Consider the following 26,741-nt stretch of genomic DNA (forward strand, 5'->3'; position numbering starts at 1 on the left):
TTACCCATTGTTTGCTATACTGGACCCTGAGACAGGCTGCCGACAGATAGGACAAGTGCAATTCTCTGGGAGACACTGGTCAATACACTGATGTGAAATTCATGCATGCAAGGTAACTGCCTGAGCTTGTTTCCAGTTACGCAGTCACTGACGCAAACACTACAGATTTTCCCTAGTTTGCTGTCGATACTGCTGTGCTCATAGTTCTGGGTGGAAAGATTATCAATCTGCTCTTTGGCTAAACCGTGCACGCAGTCATCATCCTCCCCTTCATGAAGCAAGAAGAAGTGAGCGAGGCGAAGAGTAGGCAGTGTTCCAGTTTTGACTAAGTTATTTGAAGTTCATGACTGCCTGCCACCTCTGTTTGGGGCATGGGGTGGAGTGTCAGGGCTGTCTTCTTGGACCCGCCTGCCTTGGGAGGATCCTCCCCTGTGCTGGCGGATGACGTCACCCAGGTGGCTCACTTCTGAGTGCATCTCTGGCCGATACTGACCATTTCTCTGAACCTCTGACTCAGATTCGGCCTCCGTTAGAGAACTCAGTTCTCCAAATCCAGTCACAATCTGCCTTAAAATTGACCAAAGAGCCACGGATGATGGTTCAACGAGCTCATTCTCAGAAAATCTACAAAGAGGAATGGGTATGGTACTAACAGTTTAAGAGGAATGGATATCATACTAATGCAGGTTCGCATACCTGAGCGTTCTAAACAAGAGGTGGTGCGGCGAAAGCCGCCATTATTGCTTTCAATAGTGACTGTATTTTCCACTAGTCCTACCCTAGGTCGAGTTCTCTTTGCAACACTGTCCCAGTCTCTGTTTTCTCCAGGATGAATCCTTCTCACTTGCAGGTTCAGTGTGATTGCTGCATTGGAGGACCTGCTGGACTCTTCTCCTTCTTCTACTGTGATTCTTGACATAAGTTTTGAGTTAGAGAATGGAGTGTATGTGGTACCTCTACCTTCTTGGTCTTTCTAGCTCTACAAGTCTGTTCCCATTCTGTCCACTTCGAGTTGTGTTTCCCATGTGATGAAAGGTGTTCAGCCATTCCAGCAGAGAATCTTCATTCAAACTTTCTCGAGGGACTCCTGAGACTCTGGTGTTTGTCCCATTTCTCAAGTCAGGCTGAAATACTAGCTGTTCCTCAACCCCATCTAACTGCTGCTGTAATTCTCCTGATGTTATTTCTCCAGGGGTGCCTAAAAGATTATGGTCTCTCATTAGCCAATAATCTTCATCATTGAGGTCATTAATAAACTGATAATAGGCTTCTTCTCTGTGAAGACTCTCTTGCTGCCACCATCTCTCACCTTCACGGTGATTCTGGTCTTGGGATGAGGTTTCCTCACCACCATCATCTGACCTAGATCTAGACCGATTCACGCTGAAATTCCTGGCTTTCTTATTTTCCTTTCAACATGCTTTTAATATATGCAATGGTATCCATCCTCTCACTGTTTGTGCTTTTTCTGACAGCTGCCCATTTCTAAACCTTCACTTTCTTGCCAATCCTGCCCTCCATCCTGATACTGGTTCCTTTCCTGGCCATTGTGATGGAAGCTCATGCCAGGGTACAGTCCCCTGTGCAATAAACAAACTGGACTCAGGGGCCCAACCAACCTATTCCCAACCGACTTGAATGGTCTACTTATATTCACCTCCTCCCCCAACACCAACCAACCTCTTCTCCAAATTGCAGCCGGAGTGATGTTTTTAGATCTGAATATGTTCCTTAACCTCTCAATGGCTTCTCTTTGCTCCAAGGACAAAAACACAACGGAATGTGACCAATAAAGTCTTTGGAGATCCCATTCTTATCTGTCTGCCCTCAGGAAGGTAGAAGAGGAGTTTAAGTGTGCACTTTTGCGTAGGGAGATCAATCTGTTTCTAGAGGTTCTCATAGCACATCTTAGGCATTACATACCTACGTGTGGAATATTCAAATGAATGAAGATACAGTTGCAGTGCATAAAAAGTATTAAAGTGTTCTTTTTTTACAAAACCTTCTGCAATTTTTTACAATCAAGCAGCAATCTGGAATACTTTCCTTTATATTGTACGGCCACATAAAAATTTGACTTTGGGAGAGCAGGACCTTAGAAAGTGCTCAAGAAACAAATCTTTATGAATTTTAAAATGTCATTTTGGAAAAATTATTTTCTCTTTATTTTTTTCAGGCCCTTTTATTTAGAATATTTGCTTAAAATCACTTTTATTGACTAGGAAAAGAAAATAATTTTATTTTTAAATTATCTTTACACTTTTGGCTATTAATGTATTTTTTAATTCAGTATTTCTTTTTCCTTAAATATTTCTTGAGTGACTATAATTTCCCTTGAGAATGTGAAGATTTAAAAGGCATTATACTGTGTTGCACAGGGAACTATACTCACTGATTTGTAATAACCTATATGGGAAAATAACCTGAAAAAGAATGTATATATATGTATATACATAAAACTGAGTCAGTTTGCTGTATACCTGAAACTAACACGTTGTAAATCAACTATACTTCAATAAATAAATAAATAAATAAATAAATAAATAAATAAATAAATAAAATAAAAGGCATCATACATACATTTCAGGAAATTAAAATGCACTTCAACCCCCCTCCCCAAAGCATCTCAACAGACATGAGGCAAGGTAGAATCTATCATTTACTTCTCTGCTTAAAACCCTCCACTTGTGCCTACCACCCTTAAAAACGTCAAACTTCTTTTCAAGGCATGTGGAGATTCCCACTGGCCACAGACAGCCCATAGATCTGCTGTCTTGGCATTTGTATCAATAGTTCCCTTTTCTCTCTCAGGTATTCTGGTTTGGATCACAAATTAAGGATGTGAAAGGTTCGGCCCATGCTGATCACTTCAACCCTCTCCCTCACCGTTTCCTCACTTTACCCTCTACCCTCCAGCCCACTAAACCTGTCTTACTGAACTTTTCTCTCCTCCTGACATTATCTCGTCTGGGGCAGTGCTACCCTGCCCCATTCCCACACCCAGAGAACAAACTCTTATTTATCCATCAGCTCAGATACCACTTCTAAGGGAGTAGTTGCCTGTGCACCGCGGCCTTACAGCACCGTGACTCCCTCTTTGAAGAGTGTTTTACCTTTTTTTTGCCATCCTCATCTTTAAACTCACAAGGACAGAGGATCTGTCGTGTTCCCAGTGCACGGCACAATTTCTGGCACACAGTAGATAGTCGAATATTTATTGAATAAATGAGTACAACGGTTTAGTCTTTGTTTGCAACATGCTTTTATATATCTTATTTGAACAATCCTAAATACTCGTATTTCCATTATGATGTAAGAAACTACGATTCAGAAAGATTTAGTTGAGTGTAACTGTTAAAAGCATGTATAGTTTTGAGTCGGTCTGATTGAATCCTAGCCCTCCCACACATTAGCCATGTGACCTTGAGTATCTTACTTAGTCTCCCTAAACTTTGTTTTTTACAACCCACTTTATGGGGGCTTGGAGAGGATTGAATAATGCTAGGCTTGTAAAGTGCTCAGTATAATGTCTGCCCTGTGCTAAATAATAAACTTTTTCTGCTTCTGATCTCTCTGGCAGTATAAAAGAAAATGCTGACCTCTACATTCAGCACTCAATTTTAATTTTTTTATCTCAATTCTAATTCGAAACAATTTCAAGTCTTGCTCTTTTAGGGGTGTTATTTCCTTCCAGTTTATATTGTAACATGACTTCCACCACAGATTCACTTGTTCTTACACATTCAATGTCAATATTTCATTTTTTTCCTTCAAAATCAACTTTATTGAGATAAAATTTACATACAATAAATGCACCCATTTTAAGTATGTAGTTTGATGAGTCTGTCAAACGTATACACCCCTGTAACCAACCCCAGAATCAAGATCTGAAATATTTCCAGAGCCCCAAAGGATTTCTTCATGCTGCCTTGTAGTAAATCCAGCCCCAGGCAATCACTGATCTGCTTTCTGTTATATTCGTTTTGCTTGTTTAAGTGTTTCATAAAACAAAGTTTCCATGTCTGCCTTCTTTCACACAGGTTAGCGTTTATGATTTGCCCGTATCAGTGATTCATTCTTTTTTATTGTTGAGTAATTTTTCATTGTTTGGACATACCAAAATGTGTTTCTCCACTTACCTGTTGGTGAGCATTTGAGTTACTTCAAGGTTTTTGCTCTTACGAAAAAGCTCCTGTTTTTTTTTTTTTCTTTTTTTTCCTTTTTTCCTAGCAAATACCTAAGGTGAAATTACTAGTCATACAATAAGGTATGCATAACTTCACAAGACATTGCCAAAAGTTTCCAAAGTGGTTATGCTGTGGTGCTTATCTTAAATGCAACATATTTATAATTACTTTGTTTTCTAAATTTTACAATTTTGTTTAAGTATTTGTTGATCTATATTGCAATCTGACCACACAAGACAGTTATAAGTAGTTCAGGTAAGGGGTAGGGTGGGGTCCTGAGTGCTACCGTAGAACATTTATGTAAAAAGAAGGCAATTAATGATGGAATAATCAAGACATATCTTAGTATGTTCTAAGCACAGGATTTCAAACAGAGAAATCCCAGTTTCTCTGAAAAAAAAAAAGTTTTTTAGACGCGAACAAATGACCAAGGCTACACTGGTAACCACTGTCTTCCATCCCACCCAACTATTTCACTGAAAATCAGTTGTTCATCTTTGCTGGAACATGGAATGAATCAGAAGTAGAATCTAGTTGCAAAAAAATGCTTTATGAGTCTTGTGTGGCTAGAAGGTTGTTTTGTAATGTTTCTATAACAATATGAACCACCAAGTCAAAAGCAAATAAGTAAATTACGCACATCATGCTACCCATTTTCTCCACTGTTATCTACACCATCTAGAAGAATTTTATAAGGGATTAGTCTAAATAAAATTGTCCTTAAATGAGCTTTGTGTCTCACAACTATTCTTGCTGGGGTAAACTGTGGGGAAATTTGGCTGATTCCCCATAAAACTTGACCGGGAAATTTAAACACACACACACACACACACACAACCTGTCCTATAAATAAAGAAAAGGCTTCAGTTACCAAATCCAAATACTGTACCTATGGGTGACTCTGCTTCTTCTTTACCTACCTACTACCTTGTGCTGTTCTTAGCTTTGTACAGACTGTCATAGAACATGTCAAAAAGTGAGAGGTCTTAGAAGCAAAGGAAGGCTGCATACTACTTCAGGCAGGCCATCTGCAAAGCACTCTTGGACGGTGGTGAGTCCATTGCTATGCTTCTCAGATAATTAAGGCTGAAAGGAACCTGGATGAGCAAGGGAAGCATGTGTTCAAAGCACCATATTTATGTTCCTATCACACTGCTACTGACTTCTCCCCAGCCTCAGAACTACTCATTCATCTCCCTTTTATCCCAAATCCCCACAATTCAGTACTAAAGACAGAATACAGGTTTTATAGGAGTATACTGCTATCTGCCAGGGGCATGGAATGGGTATATGTACAAATTTATTTTCCCCCAAACAATTTATTTCAACATGCTATATACAATCTTGAAAAGTCACCCTCAACGCAGAAATGTTTCCGAATTGGTAACAAAGTACTTCCTCATGAAACCTGCCTAGTACCCACCATACTAACAGTGGAGTTGTACTTTTCGCGGTATAACACATTTCACAGTCCCTCTTTTCATAACCATCTGCATGTTCAGGCATATAATCTTCTAAAATAATTATCCTTTTTTGGAATTGATTCTGTGTGAGTGTTCATGTGAGTGTATGCACGTATAAAATAGATTACATAGTCATTTTTGTTTGGTAATAACCAAGAAGTTTTGACTTCAAAGCAATTTAAAACAAATATTGGAGAACTGGAAATGCTCACTCATCTGCCAGAGTTCAGTGCATACATGGTTCTTATCATAACCTCGGCATACAAATGCTCTCTGGTTATTACCAAACGAATTTTGCTATGTAATGTATCTTGTAGTTACTGACAACAACATTTAAATTGTTCTAGGGAAAATTCCTTTATGTTAAGTAAATTATCTGTGTTTCAGTTTATTTTTAAAATGCTTTTTATATTACATTTGTTTACATTAAGGTATCTTCCAATGCACACGCATGAGTGTGTGTGCATGTGTATAAGTATATATATATTTTTTTAACCACCCCTTCTAAGAATTCAGATAGACTGCTTTTCCGATGTTTGACTTTTTGGTTAATTGCTATATATGAAATATGTTAGGGCTCACAGTAAACGTCAAAAACTGCATACTGTAATTATTAACATAAATGACCTGAACTCTTTTTTTGACAGTCTACCATAATGATTCATTACTGCCATTCTAAACTCTCAATGTTACAGTGGATTTCCTGAGCAGGAGGATAAAATCTCAGTGATTACTGTCTGCTATACACTAGCTTACTGAATTTAGCCATTGAATGTTAAGTAAACTTTTTCTTTTCAAGCAATGAAAATGTTACCTTTCTTGCCATTGGCATTAAATCCCTATTTTCAGCATATCATGGGCAATTCATAAAACCTACATCGCATGTGCATGATGATAAAATCTAAGTTAGCCAAAACAGTTCTGATTCCCTTATAGAAAGCCTTGATAATGCATGATTTAGGTTTGTATATTTTACCCAGCACTTTGGGTTTTGTCTCATCTGATTCTAAAAGAGCTCATCAAAATGACTTCGGAAACACATCCATAATTTTCAAAAACTATTATTTGCTGAAGCAAAACAAATAAACCAAACCCAATACGGTTGCTAACCCTCTGGGCAACATCACTTTAAATATCACAATGAGTTGGTGAAGTAAACCTGCAAGAACTAGCATCATTTCAATTCACTGCAGCCTGCTGTGTGCAGTTCATTTCCTGTTTCACCCTGACTGCCTAAGACAACAATTCAGTAGATTTCACATCTATAAATTCTCCCAGCATATGGCCTAATGCCAGTGCTTTCTGTAGCTGACATGCCTCATGACTGTACAAATGTCTTAATCATCCTAATATAAACCTGAATCCTTTAAAATCTTAGTTTCAGCCTAGATCTTTTAAAAACAATATCCAATACCAGTATTTTAAATTGGCTATGCTGAGCACAAAGGGTATTTCACTTCCTTTTTTTTTTTTTTTTTTCAGTTGGAATATAATTGCTTTACACTCTTGTACCAGTTTTTGAGGCACACCAAGGTCAATCATCTGTATTTGTACACATATCCCCGTATTCCCTCCCTCCCTTGACTCCCCCCCACCCTCCCCATCCCAGTCCTTTAAGGCATCATCCATCCTTGAGTTGATCTCCCTTTGTTACACAGCAACTTCCCACTGGCTATCTATTTTACGGTTGGTAGTATATATATGTCTGTGCTACTCTCTCACTTCGTCTCAGCTTCCCCTTCACCCCCCGCCCCCCAAACCTCGAGTTCTCCAGTCCATTCTCTGCATCTGCATCCTTATTCTTGTCTTGTCACTGAGTTCATCAGTACCATTTTTAGATTTCGTATATATGAGTTAGCATATAATATTTGTCTTTCTCTTTCTGGCTTACTTGACTCTGTATGACAGACTCTAGGTCTATCCACCTCATTACATATAGCTCCATCTCATCCCTTTTTATAGCTGAGTAATATTCCATTGTATATATATGCCACATCTTCTTTATCCATTCATTTGTTGATGGGCATTTCTGTTGCTTCCATGTCCTGGCTATTGTAAATAGTGCTGCAATAAACATTATGGTACATGTTTCTTTGAGGATTATGGTTTTCTGTGGGTATATGCCCAGTAGTGGGATTACTGGGTCATATGGTAGTTCTATTTTTAGTTTTTTAAGGAACCTCCAAACTGTTTTCCACAGTGGCTGTACCAACTTACATTCCCACCAACAGTGCAGGAGAGTTCCTTTTTCTCCACACCCTCTCCAACATTTGTTGTTTCTAGATTTTGTGATGATGGCCATTCTGATCAGTGTGAGTTGATACCTCATTGTGGCTTTGACTTGCATTTCTCTAATAATTAGTGATGTTGAGCATCTTTTCATGTGTTTGTTGACCATCTGAATGTCTTCTTTGGCGAAATGTCTATTTAGATCTTCTACCCATTTGTGGATTGGGTTATTTGCTTTTTTGGTATTAAGCTGCATGAGCTGCTTGTATATTTTGGAGGTTAATCCTTGGTCTGTTGTTTTGTTGGCAACTATTTTTTCCCATTCTGAGGGTTGCCTTCTTGTCTTGCTTATGGTTTCTTTCGCTGTGCAAAAGCTTTTAAGTTTCATGAGGTCCCATTTGTTTATTCTTGATTTTATTTCCATGATTCTAGGAGGTGGGTCAAAAGGGATCTTGCTTAGATGTATGTCATAGAGTGTTCTGCCTATGTTTTCCTTTTTTAAAATATTTAAAAAATATTTTTCAAAAACATTTTTTTATAAGGATAGAAGATGGGTGGACAATTTTTTAAAAAATCTGTTACATCAATTTACTTTTTATCTTCTATGCAAGCCTACTATGTCAAGAAACATAACAATCAGTACGTTAGAGATTTATCACACTGTGCAAACTAATCATGAACAAAGCCAAGCCCAAGGCCACAGTAAGGCAAAAAGCAGTGCTCAGTGAACTCTGCTGCACAGGAGGGACATTTGCTTATTATGCAAAATACTTAAATGAAATCCCCACCTCCCCCCAAACTCAATAATTCATCTACTTGTATTGACTAACTGCAATGGTCAGTGGCATGTCTTAGCGTATATAAAAATCAGCTTGTTAAAATACAGATTGCGAGGCTGCACTTCCGAAGACTGTGATTAATTCAGTGAGCCTGGCTGGGGCCTGAGAATCTGCATATCTAGCAAGTTCTCACAGAATGCTGATTCCGCAAATCCACATACAACACTTAGCAAAGATAGTAGGCGATGTGTTTAGCATCTTCTTTCTAGAGCTCTCAACCCGACCTGATACACCATTCCTCTGTACTCCTGAAACACTGTGACTTACCATATTCTACCTCAGGCCATAATTATTTGGGAATCTGTTAATCACTTCACTAAATTTAAATTCTCTGAGGTTAGGCTTTCACCAGCATTACCCTCCTGAGTACTTTGCACAGAACATTGGATATATTAGCTTTCAATATATTTGTTAAAACTTTTTAAATTTGGGAAGAAATGAATGAAGGGCATATTCATTCCAGAAGGAATTTAAAAAGTGAGGCAAATATCTTAGCTGCAGATGCCATGTAACATTACCTACTTATGTTTCAGAGTAAAAGGGGAAATTGTGTAGGATTTCCATACAGACCAATGCTGTTAGCTTCTTAAGCAATTTAGAGGTCAACATCTTCACTATATTTCACATTCAATGGCATAATTGGATCGATTATGCCAATGTCCCAAGGCATTAAGAATAACAGGGTTGAAGTCAAACCTGCTGCTTCACTATTCTCACTGAATGAAAAGGTTTACAGGATAAAGAAAATTAGAAGAGAAGTAAGTGCCGAGGTGAAATCTGTTGTGATTCTAACACCTGCACCTTGCTACCTGATCTGCCGTATCAGCCAATCACACGTAAGCGAACCGAAAAGCTTAGATATAGTCATGACATCATAAACTGTAGCAAGATAACATGCCCCAAACATTTAGGATGAAAACATCCTTTGAAAATGAAAGAACCCCATAACATGCAGAATATAAAGAATTTCCTCAAGAGGATCAGACTTAGATCAATAGCCATCCATATCTATCCACACAGCACAATCTCTCTGCAAAAACTTAGCTATCATGCCATCAAAGCCTTTCAATCCAGAGTGAATTTTGAAACACATTATCAATTGAACAATTCTTTTAAAACTCTGACATGTACAGTGTAACAAAACAGCTATTATATTTTAAAAATTCCTATGCAGACAGAGCTATTACAATGAAGCAGGCAAATAAAACTCAAAGCAAATTGTCAAAGCCATTCTATTAGCCAGACAACCAACTCCACAGTTGGTAAAATGTCTCTGGGTTACCAATCGCTGCTCAGTGTGCATGCTATTAGAGTTACCTCTCTAAATTTTGAAGTCTTAAAATCTCAGCTGGCTTTTGACTCCTTATGGGATAATTCCATATCCCTTCATATGGCAAACGAGGTACTTGGCTATTTTCCCCCAAGCACGCCTCTAATTCACTTGATCATACATTTTGTTTGACTTGAGCCACACCCCAAAACATCAAGCCCTTGCATTCTTCTTTCCTTTTGCAGGGCAGACAGTGCCCTTCCAACTGTCTGCTCACCACTTTCATGAGTTCTTCTTGCCCCATCTCCTTTAGAGACCAGCTGAAATACCATTTTCCCTTTAAGGACTCCCTGTCCCCATAGGAAAAGTTACTGTTTCATCCACTGTATTACCAAAGGATTAAAAAATATTTTCTTACTGAAAATGTAAAGTTTTCTTTAAAGTAGAAGAGTGTAATGAATCCACACATATCTACTACCCAGCTTTAACAATTATGAACACCTTGTTCCATATATAAACAAACCCTCCCCTCCATACCACTTTGAAGCTAATCCTAGATATCCTATCACGTCATCCATAAATATTTCAGTGTGCACAGAACTTCTCATAAGGCTCTATCACAGCAGTTGTCACAACATACTCTAAGTAATTTTTTGCATGTCTATCTGTAACTCTTGAAGGCAGAACCCATATTTTAGTCATATTTGAGTACTAAACAATTAAAGTAGTGCGAGGCATATAGTGAGTATGTGTTTATTGACAAAATAATGCATTTGTTCATTCATTCATTCAACAATTTTTTATTAAACACCTAATAGGAGGCAGCACTGTTCTGGGTCCTGGGGCTAGCAGTGAACATAACAGGCAAAGTTCCTGTGCTCAGGAATCTTCTCTTCCACCCTGGGGAAGTGTACTAAATTGATAATTATGTAACAGCTAAGGTGGTGAGGATGCTATGATATAAAATAATACATTACCACAAGGCAGGAGAGTGCCCAAGGAGGAAAGAAGGGATGCTGTTTCATATGGGATGACCCAGGAAAACCTCTCTGATAAGGAGGCATTTGATTAGAGACCTATATGAAGTAAGAGTCAGGTCAAAGGTACATCTGGGGAGAAAGCCTTCCAGGGGAGGGACCAGCAAAGGTCTGAGATGGGAGTCAACTTGACCTGCTAACGGAATGGGAAACATGTTGGTTTGCTAAAGGCTGAGTAAGCCAAGGGGAGGGGGATAGGAGATGAAATCAGAGAGGCAACAGCGGAGGCGGGGCAGTGTGGATCATGCAGGGCTATGGTCATGGAGAGAACTCCGGATTTTATCGGGATGGGACTCACTGAAGAACATCGAGCATTGGGGTAACATGATCCTCTGACATCAAGAGGATGTACTGGGGCAGAAAAGGAAGGAGAAAGACCAGTCAGAAGGCTAGGTCAATACTCTAAGAGAGAGGTACAGTGGCTTAGCATAGATGGTGAGACAGAATTTCACGTAGGGTATGAGAAAAGGGGATAAGAGTGACTCCAGTGGTTTGATCTCAGCAACTAGAAGAAAAGAGCTGCTATTTACTGAGATGGCTTGGGGACCAAGAGTTGGAAATCAAATGTTTGCTTTCAGATATGGAAAATCTGATGCCTATTAGTGCCCAACTGGGAATTCTGGGAAAGCAGACGAAGTCCAGGTTAGAGGTCAGAACTGCGTATAAGATGTTAGTAGCCATTAAAATTCCTTCAGCCTTGGGTCTGGCTGAGATCACCTAAGGCTAGAAAGGAAATAAAAAAAGGTCTTCTCTGGTCAGATTACTGAGTGCAATTATAGATTGAGAATATGAGAATGGAATATGGGATATCTGAGTAGTAGTTTAGCTAAGGTTACAAAGTGGGAACATCAGCTACTTTCTTTTTTGTTAGTTATAGGGATACATTCCCTATATGTGAAATCCTATGTTATAATCTAATGTATTAAAATAAAAATATATTCTATTTCTATTCTATTCTGAGTCACATATGAGGCAATGCTATCCAAGATAGAAATTCAAGAAGCACTAAATCTGCAACAAATATTAAGAAAAATCATCCCCCTAAATGAAAGTCTGAAAGATAATTTTACTTTGATCACAGTTATAAATATAAAATGGCTTCAATAAATCTATCTAGCTTTAAGTATGAACTAAATCAAAATATTTTTAATTTTCTCATATTCTGTAACATAACTTGCTTGAATGATATTTTTTATTTTTCAACTAGTTGCTTTGTCATAATTTTATTATGATTCAGGAGATGTGGTCATAAATTTAAAATATTTTAAGATCTATATTTTTTCTTGTTTTACCAAAAACTGTACTTATTCATTTTTAAAATCACAATTATTTACTGCAGTACCATAACAATAAAGCAGGCTGACCTAGACGTTAACAATTAAAACAAATCTAAAGAGTAGTATCTATAAAATGTTTAAAACTGAAAATATTACTTATAAAAATATGAGTAAGATACAAAGACATAAAGTCAGTGACTACTAATAACTGCTTATTTCATTTGTCTTGTGAAACACCAGCTCACACCACCCATGGTTTTATAAGAGTAGGAAAAGAAAATTTTTGGAACTCCTAGTATATGTCCTGAACTATACTAAGTGCCTTATTCTTGTATCACTTAATCCTCACAACAACATTGCAGTGTACAATTTTACAATTGAGAAAACTGAGACTCAGACTTATATCCTGTATAATAAATCAATAATAGTAAATAAAGCACGGTCCTGAGTTCTGTGAGCCATTTTAGTAAATCACTGAATCTGAGGAGGGATGGTAGGAATCCCCCAAGACTTTAAAATCGGTCAGTCAGAAGTAAGGGTGGCCTGGACTTGCGACTGGCATTTGAAATGGGGGCAATCTTGTGGAAGTGAGCCTTTAACCTGCGAGGTCTGCACTAACTCCAGGAAGTTAGTGTCAGAACCGATTTGAAACGCAGGACACCCAGTTGGTGTCCAGAGAGTTGGAGAGCTGGTTCGCGTGAGGAAAAAATGCACACATTTGGTGTCAGAAGTGTGGTGAGTAAAAGCAGGTCATAAGAACCAAGCAGAATATGTGAGAGCTCCAGACCTCTACTCAGATATCATCTACCTGCATAATATAAGGGAAAGAGTTAAAAGCACGAGGGAGGGAGTGGAGGGCATAGACACTGGATTTCATCCATTCTAAGACCGAATAATCTATACAGAATTGCTAGATGAGCAACAGTTAGTTGACTCTGGAGCAGGGGTTGATGTTGTTACTGTCTTCACTATAACTACAGCCCCTTGGCAGCCTAAAGCTGGCTCTTCAGCTATTTCCAGTTAAAGCACCTCCAACATTTAGAGTTTAGCTTTTTCCTTTTTAGGACAGTGCTGACAAATTGTGATTATGATATCAATTTCTGATACCTTAATTTCTGAACCAGGGCCTGGTATGGTCCTCAGGTGCACATATGAGAACCACATCTCGATTACATTTCTGACGGGGTAACAAGAAACAAATATTTAGGAATGATCACCCACAAAAATGCTCTGGCAACCATCTGCCTAGAAACTTGTCAGATGCTTACAATTAATTTGAATTCAACTACCATCACAATACTTACAAATTTTCAAAGCAGTGAGCAAGGACAGAATGTGAAGTACCATTTGCCACATTTTCAGCAAGAGGAATTGACGTCTGCTCAGTGTGCAAGGGTGTGATGTGTACCTTTTCCCAAATATACACTTCAGAATTTTCTAAAAGGGCAAAATTAGCCCCATAATGGATATGTTGGGATTTAAAACACTATTGCATGTCTTTTCTTCTGGAAACTTTTAAGCTCAATAATAAGCTTTATGATTGTTGTTTGTTTTTAAAATTTGTCCTTTTAAAAATGTCTTTATAGTCTTCAAAATCGTAAGTTATATAAGCTTTTCTTTTCACTCCTCTAGCTTCTCCAGTACTCTTGCTGCCCAGTGAATCAGCAGAAAATATAAAGCTACAGAAGAGGCTAACCTGACTTTCTAAAGTTTCCAAGAAAACAAAAACTTAAATTCTTGAAAATCACTTATCCAATATTTCTTTTGTCACCTTCGTAACCCCAATAGCATGTGGTACCTTTTACCTACAAGGTGCTCAATTAACTTTTGGTGCATGAATTGAACACAGTAGATAAAGAAAGCAACTAATTTCCCTGCGTCATTACACTATTTCAAAACTGGAAAACAACAGGTGACAGTTTTGTGCCCTGTTGCACAAAATTAAATTATTTTAACACAAGTAACAAAGCAACACATTCTAATAATAGTAATAAAATTATGAAAATTTTAGTTCAGACATTTATTTGAACACCTATAGCAATTAACATGGCCAAATTATAGCAAGCTCCATAAAACTACTCACTTTGAATATGACTATCTTCAGTGATCTTAATTTTACCAGATGTTTTATACTTCCATTTCATAAGGAAAAGGCAGGGACTAGATTGCTTTTTAAAGTATTATTAATAATATTTTTATTTCATCAATTGTCTCTGGACTGTACCCTCTGTTCATGCGAAAGGTCTTGATTTCCAATTTTCCTAAGAAGTACCTCTAATGGGACACCATCACCAAGAAGGTGTGGTGATTAGAAAACGATATTGCCTTATTGTGTTTTCATTTTCATGTTTCAGGTTGCCAGCGACATAAATTAATTCTGGAAATTCTAATCCTTGTCTTTGTTTTTGTAATCTAGGTTATCATTTATTTTAAATTTTACCTGTGTGTGCATTTGAAATATTATCAGTTCGCCAACTTTAGAACCGATAATAAAATCAGAACAAAGTATTTTCTAACTTTTCTACCCCCTCCTCAATAAATCCCATTTATAAAAGAATATATGCCCAGAAGCTGAAAATAGAACTTTTTTTGACTACGTAGGAAAATTCAAATACTCATTGTCTTATGATTTCTTCCTTATTCAGTTGGTTATGCTGGAATTCAGAAAGAATGATGAGCTGACAAAGTGAGAAAAAAAAAAAAAACTAATATCTAGGTCAAATTATTTCACTGACAGTGTTGTCAAGAAAGAAAAAATAATTCCTGGACTGTCATACAGGTTGACACTCACATCCCTGGTCTCTCAGGTCCTGCTGTCCTCACACAGCTCAAGTCCTCATTATTTGTTATCTACCCTATTGAAATAGCCTCTTAACTGATCTTTTTGTTGTCAGTCTCTTTTCTTTCATCTCTAATCCATGTTTTACAATGTACCAGCACTAGCTTCTAACACAGACACTGTACCTACTAAAAGTCCTTAGATTTCTTTCTGCAGAATAAAATCCCCAAACGTGCCAATATGACACTCAATGCAATCCCGTCCCAAGTTAGCCTCCCACTACCCCCACTCTGGTTCCTCTGTGCTCCAGCCAGGCCGGCCCATTTACCATTGCTCAGCCTGAGAATTTGGAAATTTGCAATGATTTACTCTCTCAGACACATCTGAAATGCCACTTCCTTCAGGATGCTTTCCTTGATCTTTGATCTCTGCAAAGAATTGATCTTTCCTCCTTTTGTACTATGAAGCCACAAAGGAGATCATTTTTTCTCTCTCTCATGATATCTGTGCATTTGCTTTTATCTGTGCTATATTAAAGTTAGCCTTTCTCATCCACTGGATTGGAAGCTACTTTGGTTAGGAACTCCATTTCAATCACCTCTTCAATGTCTTTTAATCTCAATAAATGTGGCTTAATCGGATAGTGAAAAAATATTTCAGATTAATTTAGAGTTTATTTTCTCTAGGACAAATGCTGATTCCTGAAATGGCTAGGTTATTAATTTACACAGCTGAATATATCTAATACAGCTTCAATTAGACTTTTTAAAATTCAAAAATGAAAAAAATGAGTGTTTTACATTTGAAAATGAAAGCCTGTACTTCTGGTGCCAGATTATATTCCACTCAGTTAAACATATATCTCTCACATGCCTGCTACCCACAGAGCTTTATGTCTGTGCATGTTTATACATTTGATCAGAGCTTGCAAACTGGTGACCTCAGAGCTATATGTGCATATATACACACACACACATACACATATATGTATATATATATATGATTTGGCCCATAGAATTTTTTTTTTTAATTTTGAACCAACATTTAACAACTGATATGCTTTACATACAAATTTAGATAAAAAACAGAAAGTCTAGCATTCCTGGGCCCACATACTTATAAAGTAAAATGCATGTCCAATTCCTCACAGTTCTCACTGTTCACATGCACAGTGTGTGCAAATCAACTCACTCCCCACACGGAATCTTCCTGGCCCTTCTAGGCATTTTGAATTTGTCATCCTGGTTAACATAACTGTTTCTCTTCTTCATTGGTTTAACACGTATTTATGAAATGCTACAATTTATAAATTGGACTTTGAACCATACTGTGTGCAACCCTGTTTCCTAATTTGGCTCTTTACTTATTTTCTCAGGAGGTGAATGTTGTTGTAAAAGGAACAAGATGGCATACTAATACGCCGACTGAGAAGGTGGTAGGACCTGAAAAACTACCATTGTTGTCAAGTCAAAGAATTACTATTTGGTTGTACTGCACTACACATTTTTATCTGAACAACATGAAATTGTAGTGATCTTCTTAAAATCAGTACTCCTTAATTCTTACTTTGTAATTGATAAGATAGATCAGACATATTTAGGAGTATTAATGCCTAAAGGTGTTTCTAATAGACTTATAAAGAACTGTGTGTTTAGGTAACCTTCTAACCCCTTCCGTTGTAGGTTAGTGGGGTCACTTCCACAGACTGGTGGCTGGCTTCAAAGCTGGGGTCTGAAGAGTGCCAGGAATGCATCCTTCCTTGGTCTCTCAGTCGGTCCGCTTCAATTAGTCTCATATTTACTCACTTGTGCTCATTCACATTTCATCTTTGAAGGCTGAGACAGGCTGTCTCTATCTGTCATAGGGTTAAATAACCATCTCCAATTTCAGGAGATTCAATGAGCTAGAAAATACAGCTCTGATCCAATCAACTTTCAAAGGACACATTTATATAACAACTAAAAAAGGAATCCAGAATATAAAACATTGTCCATTAGGGTTTTTGTGGATGTGATTATTCCATCCATGCATGTATAGGTGAACCTCAAAGGCTTCCTATGTACTCACACGTGACTACAATGCCCACATCCCAGCAATCCAGAAACCACCATTAAATGAACTCTCTTTCTTGTAAGATGCCTACATTTGGTGGATAAAATGGAAATTTAATATTTTGTGCAAGAATTCTTTTACAGTGTAATTATGAAAATTCTACTTCGTGAATGGTGTTCACCCACATCCTATGCAGAGGACCTGAATTCTCTGTTTCAAAGCTCTGAAAAATTTATTTAAACTTTTCTAAGATGGTTTTCTGACCAAAGAAAACGGTTAAATCTGGCTGTTCATGATTTACACGAGAATACAAACTGCATGAATTCAGAGGAGTTTCTCTCTTTCTACATCATCTGAAGATAAAGAAAATTTCAGGTCTCAATACTTGCCAAAATACTTGCCAAAATAATTTTGTTAAATACTCTGATAGTATTAGTCCCCCTAAATGATACGATTATAATATTAATATAATCAATATTATATTACATGCTCATATAATTTGTATAAAGTATTTACTCATATTTACTCACTTGTGCTCATTCACATTTCATCTCACTCAAATATTAACTTAATAATATTGTTTAAAATATTTTAAAATATTTGTTTAATTATAGTATGAAATTACAGACAACCCTAAAATTCTGGAGTTTTAAGAGGATATATTATCTAAAATGCTTTCCTATGGTGCTTCATATTTGGCTTCCTGAGGATTCTATTAATCAAGGAAGAGCAAATGCACTAAAGTGGACATTCTTCACAGGGCCAACATTGCTCTGTCATGGAGTCCAGTCAAAGAAGGGTTCGCTGCTCGATCCTGAAATATATTTCTTGGCTATGCACCTCTCCATGTGCCAAACACAGTGTAAGGACAAGAGTACCTTTATTTAGAAGCTAAGTAAATTGCTTACTAAATTGCTAGTAAGGTGTTACTAAATTCTAAGCCTTGATGACACAATTATTGAACACACTCTTACATACCCAAGCATGGTACATGGGAAAAGAGCATAGGGATCTTTTTCACACTGAATGTTCAGGGCATAGGGCATTGAGGAGTGTATAATAATGCACTCTCCCCCTCTTTCTCATCCCTATGCAGAGGGGAAGGAGAATACCTGCTTTATTATGAAAGTAAATATTCAGCAGTAGTAGATAAAGACAGCACTTCATCAAAATCTAGGAATTTAAATTGGAACACATGCTTCTTAAAATGCAGTTCTCGAAGGGATTTGTAATCTAAGTGGGTTTGCCGCTACAGATGGCATTGCATAACACACCTCTGTGTTTTCCTAAAAATGGCCTCTTCGAAACAGTAAAAATGTTTATGTCTATGTTAAGAAACAAAGAATTAATATAAATACATCTTTCAATAAATATCTTATCAAAACAATTATAATTCCCAGAGTTTTAAATGTAATAACTTCTTTAACTCAGTGATCAGCAGTACCACAGTATTTTAAAAACATTTCTATAAAATTTCCCTACCTTTTGCAGAATAACTTCAACACTAAGACTTTCCATTTGCTTTCATGAAATCATACATTTTTGGTAAAACTGACCGTAATTCAAGATCTGGTCTAGTGACTACAATTGACAAGTAAGGAATCACGGCTCAGAAAGTGTGAGAATCGCTCACTGTCGTGCAGCAAAGGGTTGGGGGGCCCATGTAATCATAGCTTCAGGCTTCTCCATCATACAATATCAAAAAAAAAATAATAAAAGTTTAAACAGCAAAAATGACTAAGTTCTTATCAAGTCTACAAAAAGATGCCATACCTTTCAGTACATGATCAGGAAAAACCATCACTCTGGAATAATGATACCTCCAGGGAAACCTATTTGCATGCCACCATAAGTCTGACATCAGGGGAGTCGAATATAATACATCAGCAATTTAACTATCTTGCCATTTTTTTGCTATTATATTTAGGTCAGAACAGAGCAAGTCCAATCCTCTCTGCAACAAATAGTATCTTTGGGAAATAAGGCAATGTACATGCCAGCAAATGAGATTTTAAGGGTGATGACACGAAGGCAATTACAACATCCATATATTTTTTTCTTAATAAAAACCTTGGAAAAAAACAGTTGAGAAATTTACAAAACCCATTAATGCTAACAGAGTAGTCCAGTTGCTGAAGGGCTTATCAAGTCCAAATCAGCTCCTAACTCTCTGTATCTGCTCAGCCCTAATCAGTGTTTTTTTCATTTAAGATGAATGTGCAACTAATGCAAGCAATGCAAGCTCATGAATGCATTTCTGTTCTATTCTCTTTAGTATTTATTTTTGAAAACACACACACACATACACGTGCACCTACACACTCCATTAAACCGTGGGGGAGGTGTCAGAAATTACTTTAATCTTACCCTAGAAGGATTAGACGGCTCAAAGACAAAACAAAGAGTATACTGTTATCTTTTAATGTGGCTGACATACAGATTTTCCTGTCTCCTGGGTAAAAAAAAAGACTGTGTGTAAAAACAAAAGAACTACCATGTATGTGACTGTTACCAGGTGCCAGAGTTGGAAATGAAAGACAAAAATCTACTTTTCTGAAAATGTCTGAAAGAATCAAAACACGGTTAAATAACAAATAATTCTGAAAAAGATTAAGGGTTTTCAAGTCCACTGATAGAGAGTACATATACTTTACTTGCAATCTACCATTTCCAAGGATGGCAGGATAGCACATTATTTATCCCACCATATTATTACAATATGCCATCCTTACTCCTAACAGCCTGCACGTATAACTTATTGGTAATGATACAGGCCATTTTTTGGCTATATGCCAACGGGGGAAGCAGAAGTAAAAACAATCCAGGGAAGTGTCAACCCAGAGATCACAAATAATTCCTTTGGAATCTACTCTATGATCCTGATTTCATATTTTAGCAGAAGATGCACCTTCCTAATTACGTTTTCTTCAAGCTAAGTAATATTCATTATAGCTCTACTGCCTGGACAGAATTCAGGGACGAGGAGAGGGTTTGAGAAGATCGGCAGGGGTAAAAAAATCACAGCTGATAAAAGCATAGATATGTGTCCTTTAATACATGGCATAAAGCACCCTGCTTGTACATGGGATGCACCATCCCTTAACCAGTACTGGAAGGGCATATGTACTTTACCTGGTCGAATTAAAGCAGAGGGGTTCCCACTTTAAACTCTGCTACACGATGCTCTCCCCAGTGAAACCAAGCAGGACCCTGTGGGGCCCCCGAGCACAGAAGCCTTTCTGTCCCGTTTTCTTTTTTGTAGGGAACAGATGTCAGCCTCCATGACATTCGCTGAGTTCCAAAGGGCAGACTGGAACAGGTGCTTAACCAAGGGAGGAGTAACCAAGAAACCACCTGAGGCTGGGAACCAGAGAAGCGCATCAAGAAGATTACCTGAGACCAGATTAGAGGAGTGCAGGCCCTTCACACACCCTCCTCTTATCACCAGCCCCACCCTTGAACCTTTGCTATAAAACTCCTGGGTTGGGACACAGTTTTCGAGGGCAGGAGCCCACTGTGTCCCCCTTTCCCTGGCAAAGCAATAAAGCTATTCTTTTCTACTTCACCCAAAACTCTGTCTCTGAGATTCGATTCGGCACCGGTGCACAGAAGCTGAGATTTCGGCATCACCAGCAGCAATGTCCACTCTGTTCAAAAATATTATCACGTTTGCGATTTCTGGCCTCTTCAAGAGAGAGGGATGGTTCTGAAAACCAATTACAGTTCACTTATCGAAGACCCCTGACATAGCAAGGGAAGTCAGGTCACAAACTGTTATTGCCAAGAACTACTTGCGGAAATAGGAAAAATCACTGAGTCCACCAACTTTATCTTTACCTTTACAAGTGTAAAGCTGCATCGTGCCTGAGGGTCCAGTCTGAAAAAAAAAAAGGCTATCCTCCTAGTGAGAAATGCAAAGAATGTCACTGACCTCACCGAGGACCCTAAGGAAAAAAAGTGGTGAATAAAATGGGAAGTCTCTCAGGCCTCAAGCTCTGAGAGCTCCCAAGGCTTCAGAAGCCCAGCACAAGAAAGGTCACAAATGAAAATTTCCATACAACAGTGGTGCTGGTGGTCACGGGCTTCTTTTAAAGAATAATGTGAAACTGGATGAAAGCAGATAGCAGCACTGCATCTACTCCTATGCTCTGATCGTTAGGAAATAAGACAAGGAAAAGGTCACAGTCTGGAAGAGCGGAGCCTGGTTCCAGCAATATGAACATAGTGTACGACCTTAATAGATGCCTCGCACTTACATGAGAAGATCTGCTCTGAAAGAAGAAAGCAGGTATAACAGAAATAACAAAGCACCACAGGTTCCTGATGTTGAAGTTATGACACTTTTGGTTATGAAACGTCTGAGGAATCCTGGTTGGTACTCCTTGTTTGATCTATAATAGTGACATTTTCAATTTTTCGTTGAACAAATTTCTGAGTACCTGCCCCAAGGTGATAATCTTCATGTTGAATGAGCAAAATAACACACATTATCTCTCTGTTTATTAGGGTAAACAGAAGAGAAAATGTGGGGAAAATTATAAAGCCCTGCCTGACACAGGAGTTGACACAGGTAATAGGTTTATTTCCAATTCCGGGTAGAAATTATATTATTGGAAAGGAGAGGACTGCTGTACCAAATTGTCCAGAACTCTAAGAATTACAGTGTTAAACCCCATCCAGGCTGACAGTCCAGCATAACGCTCCTTCTGTCTAGTTTTTAAACTCTGAAATTACCACCATGGGAATATTTCATTTGCTCTCCACATAAAGCACAGATATTAAGAAAATCACCTCATCTCATTTTATATATTGACTTCTGTGGAAATAGTTCAATGACGCATTAAGCAACATTGTTGTGTTGACATACTCAAAGGAAGCTCAACCCGAACTTTGTTCTCCCTTTAAGAAAATTCAGGCTTATACTTGTCAATGACATTACAGTGGCCGGATTCACAAAAGTCAGAGCGTCAGAGTCCCCTGAGTGTGACAGAGCCTGAACAAAGGTAGCCTTTTAATTTAGGAAGATGATAAAATTCTCCTGGGTTTTTTTCCCCCTCAATTAACACTCTAACCCACTGCACAATCTTTTGATTTCTGGCAAAAGGCTTTTCAAAACCCAAGACTAGAGTCATATTTTTCTTTTACTTTTTCTTTTTCTTTTTTTTTTTTTTGACCTATTATATCCGAGTTAGGCTATTCATATAATACTAACGCTGTTGTGAAATTTCTTGAATACTCACAAATTCTCAGAGTAGTACAAGAATTATTTTGTAGTCAGTAAGTCTGACTTATGCCCCAATACTTAATTAAAATTAACCTTCAGCCTAAAGAAGCCCTTATGAATTTCCCTTCTGTGCTTTAAGATAATTATGATGACATAAATGGTGAGGTACCAGTGAATGGCTACCACTGTTCCTCTGTTTGGAGAAACACTTGAAAACATCTTCCACTGGACTCTGACAGATTCTGAAGAGGGTTGTACACAATCTTTGGTAATAAGTAGATAACAGAGCTCAGTCTTTCTGGCTCCATGTTAGTTCAATCTAGATGACTCTCATTCCTCATATCATTTTATTTATATCATGAATAGTATCAAATACCTTTCTTGTACAGTTTAATCAGTCATCTAAATAGTACTAGTAAACATCTTCTCTGAAAGCTACTATATTTTTAGTGCATGATAATATACAGACTCAACTCTCGTGATGAATACGTGACGTGATAGACACACACGTTGCATACGTTATGTCTGTGTGTGTAGACTTTTGTTTCTTAATTAAGACATCATTTGCGTTTGTTCTTTTAAGACTAGATTTTTGCTTTTCCCTTTTACCTCTCCTTCTGGGTGTTGTATTTCCCATGATCAGACTTTGCACAGAAGAGAAGTAGGTTATAGTTCATTAAACACACACAGCATATATCTCATATGTTCATACTATAGATCTTGATGACTTTGATACTCCAGCTTGTAGCTTGATAGGTCATTTGCAAGTTCAGAGGTAGGACACAGATGGGCTCCAGGCTAGGCATTTACAACTGGCCTGTTCACACCTCTGGGGTGAGAAGATGAGCTCCAGGCCGGACATTTATTACCAGCCCCCTGTTTACGTTTCCTCAGGCAAGAGACAACTGGGCTCCGGATTACATATTTACGACCGGACTCCTGTCTATATTTTGAGATCTGCACCTCGATGTAAGAAACAGCAACAGAAATATGGTAAATAACTGGACATTTGGACACTTATGGCAGGGACAGAGGGGCACTAAACCCTGTTAAGAGACCAAGAGGTCATACACTCCCCATCTTTGAGACAAGGGAGACACTATGCGTGCGTAAAAGCCTTCATTTGGGTCAAAAAGGCAGGGGGTGCCAGACCATAATAAGTCTTGCTATCTCCCTCCCCAGAGACCTTTGCGATAGCATCCATCTTAATTGAGGGTGCCTGCGCACCCGGGGAGGGTCCAGGGGCAAATGAACCCTGCGGTCAAAACGATATGATTGGCCAAGAAGAAGACAAAGACCCGGAGGACCACCCCTTTATAAAGAATTTAAACTCCCCAAAGGCGCAATTCTGGGGACTCTTTGCCTGAGCTCACCCGTGCGTCTTTCTGCATGTACTTTGCTTTTCCAATGAACTTTTTTTTCCTTTTCTCTTTACCTTCTGCCTCCTGGCCTGAATTCATTCTTGACAAGACAGGCAAGAACTAGGGACCCAGGCCCTGGCCACTGGCCCCGCGGTCCAGTGGTTAGGACTCCTGGTCTGGGAACTAAGAATTAAGATCTTGCTTCCAGCTACGGCTCGCTGCGGCTTGCTGCAAGCCGCCGCTTTACTGCTGCCTGTGTCCGAAATCAGCTCCATATTGGCCCTGACAAAATAAGGAGAAGCAACGGGGTGATTCAAAATCACTAGGGATCCTAGCTCTTTGATGTGAGAGAAAGAGCACAAACCTCACGAAATCAAAATTACTTCTGCCACCACCTGACTGAAAAAAGTTCTCATGCTCTAGATTCCTCACAAACATCTTTCAAATCCACCATTTTGCTTATTTTATTAACCATTTATGAAAGGTAATTTGACACTATTATTACAATAGTTACCATCCTAAATATGTAGAGTGTCTATAGGTTTTGAATCTACAAATTTGGATAGAGAACGTTATCTACTTAAGATGCATCTACCTATCTGCAATGTGGGATATTTTATACCTGCATGATACAAACAGGCAAGCCACGTGTATACGAACCAGCAAAACAGCAACTGCAAAATGGTCAAGAGAAGGCTGGTTTGACTGAGACAAGAAGAATGAGGAAGAAGGCCACAGACAGGCCTTTAGAGGGTAAATGGTGTGACTGAAAGGCAGGGGATGCTTCTACCACAGGGCTGGGAGGCAAGGGGAGGAAGGACAAAGGTCTTCCTCTTCAGTCGCAGCGCATAAGATGGTAGTCAGCCACTCATGATTTGGTATTTTCTTTGGAACTTAACTTTTCTAACCCCAGCATTATCAAAAAACCAATATGCCTGGCAAGACCAATACCTCAAGCCATAGGTTGCAAACTGGAATCTCATGGCCAATATCTGAGACACGGACAAAACTGTTATGACTTGTAGTGTTTTATACATTGAAAGAACATTTAAAATCAGGAGATTCTGGGACTTTCCTTTTGGTGCAGTGGTTAAGAATCCGCCTGCCAGTGCAGGGGACACGAGTTTGATCCCTGGTCTGGGGAGATCCCACATGCCACGGAGCAACTAAGCCCATGCGCCACAACTACTAAAGCCCACACTCTAGAGCCTGTGCTCTGCACAAGAGAAGCCACTGCAACGAGAAGAACACGCACCGCAGCAGAGAGTCGTCCCCACTCACCACAACTGGAGAAAGCCAGTGCGCAGCAACAAAGACCCAATGCAGCCAATAAATAAATTAGTTAATTTTAAAAAAAGACCCAGTGCAGCCAAATAAATAAAAATAAATAATAAAAGGACAAAAAGAAAATTTAAAAAGATAAATAAAATAAAATGGGGAGATACTCTGCTCTGCATTATGAGATAACATCTTAAGTCAGGGTTTCTTTACCATTATTTTAAGTCCATGGACCCTTTTTGGAATCTAATGAAAGCTACATGCCCCCATAATTATATTGTTACTTCAACAAATTTTATTGAACAGTAACTAAGTAACAGTCTCTGGTCCAGGCTCTGGAATTCTTAACAGTGAACAAAAAACGAAAGAAAACATGCTTTCAAGGAACTTTTGATCTGGTAGGGAATAGACAGAAGATAAACAGCGAAGTACATTATGTAGACAATTAGAAGGTGCTAGTACTCTGGGGAGAAAGAGCAGCTAAGGAGGGCAGGAAATGCCTGGGGTAGAGAGATGCTGCAATTAAGGAGGTGGTCAGACACATGCTCACCAAGAACATGTTATCTGAGCAAAGCCATGAGGTTAGTGAGTAAGTGGACCACAGAAAGGTCTTCATTTCATAATGCACACAACAGCATACAACCCACAGCATTTTTCAGAAAATTTCAAGATTTTTGTGTTAAGAACCATAAAGTCAGGTGATCAGCTCAAGCATCTGAAGACAGCATTTAACTAAGTCCTAAGAGAAAGAGACCCAGAACGGGTAAACTGAGGACCAGCAGGAATCCCTGGAGAGGTGAAAGGAGCATGAAAAGAAGAACCCGAGTGGAAGCACCTGTGTGCTGTGGACAAGAGTCACCTGCCTCACAGGTGCCTGGCTCTGCTATAGCCCAGAAGAGGAGACGAAGGCATGATGATGCAAATGAAGGCGGGATGCCAAATCCTAGAACACCTTTAACAGCTGTTACATGCAATAGCCTTAAGAGCCTAACACGCGGAGCAAGCTGAGACAATGGATCCAGTTAAATCGATAACAGGAATGGCAAGGCCTTGCGCTGACTCCTGACTCAGAGGTAAAAGGTGAAGTTTCTAGGGCTCCCACCCACACTCAGTTGTCTCTTAACACCCTACAACGTGGAATCACCCATGTTGACCTAGAAAGAAGAGACAGGGGAATTAAATTGTTATTTAGTAAAACGTGAACTGAACTGTCAGGAATTCTGACCTCTTGTCCCACCTTTACTATTAGATATATTGCTCTAAGAAACAATCAAAAATTCTCTTCAGCGATAAAATTGGGACTGATCTCCATAACCATAAAAGATTTACAATTCTATGCTTTGTAGAACAGAAATTCCCTTGACGTTCTCTTTCTTTTTTTCTTTAATCCTAATGAAAGTACTAGCACTTGATCACCTCGTCTGTAAAACCATCTGAGTCTACAATTTTATTGTGTCCCTGCTTAGGAAGAGTTCCACTCATGACCACTCCCCAGAAAATAACTGACTGATTAATCTTGGGAGGAGTATTTAATACAATAAACTTTAAAGATGGTAACAAAACGTAATGTTATGAATACGTCAATAGATGAAGTATAACCTGGCACACTTCAGCTGACAAATTCCAAGGCACAAAACTGGGCAAGTAACTTAATCTTCAGAACATCAGTTCACCCATCAGTAAGGGGTAGATAACAGCCCAACTCTTGTGCTTTCACGGGAACTGAATGCCTCAATGTCTGACAC

General features: G+C 38.5%; 1 protein-coding gene and 1 pseudogene across 3 annotated transcripts in view; both read right to left on the reverse strand.

Moving 5' to 3' along the window:
- Nucleotides 1-23,993, reverse strand: LOC130833000 (E3 ubiquitin-protein ligase RNF6-like; annotated as a pseudogene).
- Nucleotides 1-26,741, reverse strand: part of PDZRN4 (PDZ domain containing ring finger 4) — a 342,820-nt gene that overhangs the window by 281,102 nt on the left and 34,977 nt on the right. The gene's annotated exons all lie outside the window — the stretch shown is intronic.

The sequence above is a fragment of the Hippopotamus amphibius genome, chromosome 12, assembly GCF_030028045.1.
Source record: "Hippopotamus amphibius kiboko isolate mHipAmp2 chromosome 12, mHipAmp2.hap2, whole genome shotgun sequence".
Lineage (NCBI taxonomy): Eukaryota > Metazoa > Chordata > Mammalia > Artiodactyla > Hippopotamidae > Hippopotamus > Hippopotamus amphibius.